The sequence below is a fragment of the Heterodontus francisci genome, chromosome 1 (assembly GCF_036365525.1).
Source record: "Heterodontus francisci isolate sHetFra1 chromosome 1, sHetFra1.hap1, whole genome shotgun sequence".
Classification (NCBI taxonomy): Eukaryota; Metazoa; Chordata; class Chondrichthyes; order Heterodontiformes; family Heterodontidae; genus Heterodontus; species Heterodontus francisci.
The window spans coordinates 106,605,385-106,606,654 of record NC_090371.1 but is presented as its reverse complement, the minus strand read 5'-3'; the positions used below and the strand labels follow the sequence as shown (position 1 = coordinate 106,606,654).

At 39.4% G+C, this 1,270-nt stretch overlaps 1 non-coding gene across 1 annotated transcript; it reads right to left on the bottom strand.

Annotated features, from left to right (window-relative positions):
• Positions 1-942: 942 nt before the first annotated feature.
• On the bottom strand, positions 943-1,057 carry LOC137377881 (U5 spliceosomal RNA). Its single transcript, XR_010976503.1, has one exon. It is a non-coding gene; the product is annotated as a U5 spliceosomal RNA (small nuclear RNA).
• Positions 1,058-1,270: the final 213 nt, after the last annotated feature.

Genomic DNA, 1,270 nt, shown 5'->3' with positions numbered 1-1,270 from the left:
TAAATTACCAGACTGTTTGACCGACATCCAGTACTGGATAAGCAGAAATTTCCTCCACTTAAATATTGGAAAGATTGAAGCCATTGTCTTCAGTCCCTGCTCCAAACTCCGTTCCGTAGCCATTGATTCCAACCCTCTCCCTGGCAATTGTCTGAGGCTAAACCAGACTGTTTGCATCCTTGGTGTCATGCTTGACCCAGAGATGTTCCTCCAATCATATATCCACACCATCACTAAGAATGCATATTTCCACTTTCAAAGCATTGCCCGACTCCACCCCTGCATCAGCTCATCTGCTGCTGAAATTCTCACTCATGCCTATGTTACCTTTAGACTTGACTATTCCAATGTACACTTGGCTGGCCTTCCAGATTCTATCTGCTGTAAACTTGAGGTCATCCAAAACTCTGCTGTATGTCATCGCCCCTGTGCTCGCTGACCTACATTGGCCTCTGATTAAGAACACCTTGATTTTGAAATTCTCATCCTTGTTTTTAAATCACTCCATGGCCTTGCCCTCCCTATCTCTGTAATATCCCCCAGCCCCACAACCCTCAGATATCTGTGCTCATCTAATTCTGGCCTCTTGAGCGTACCTGATTTTAATTGCTCCACCATTGGTGGCCATACCTTCAGCTGCCTAGGCCCTTAGCTCTGAATTTCCCTCCCTAAATCTCTCTGATTATCTACCTCTCTTTCCTCCTTTAAAATGCTCCTATTGATCAAGTTTTTGATCATCTGCCCTAATATCTCCTTTCTGGTTTGGTGTCAAATTTTGCTTTATAAAACTCCTGTCTTGGGATGTTTTATGATATTAAAGGTGTTATATAAATAGAAGTGTTTTTAGCTCAAAGGCGTAATGTTGCTATCGTTCTCATTCACCTTAAAATTGCTGCTTTCTCAGTTTCTTGTTTTTGTTTTTTTTTTTGTTTCTTTTTTTTTAACCCCACTAAAAGCAGGGCCACAAAAAATTGTTCAAAACTCTGAGCGCTTCTCTCCACGGAAATCTTTAGTAAAAGGCGAAAGATTTATACGATCTGAAGAAAAACCAGAGTTGACGCTTCAGAGAGAACCCGAGATATTTGAATTTTGTGCTTCTGTTAAACAAACATTGTTCAGTTTATTTATTCAAAATAATAGTTCAACATTACCTACCGCATGTGCAATCTACTCTGGATGTCACTCAAATTTTATTTTAATAAACAAAAAAACTTAACTGGGCATCACATTTTGTAGTACTCAGTTTTAAAATATCAAAAATTCACGGATT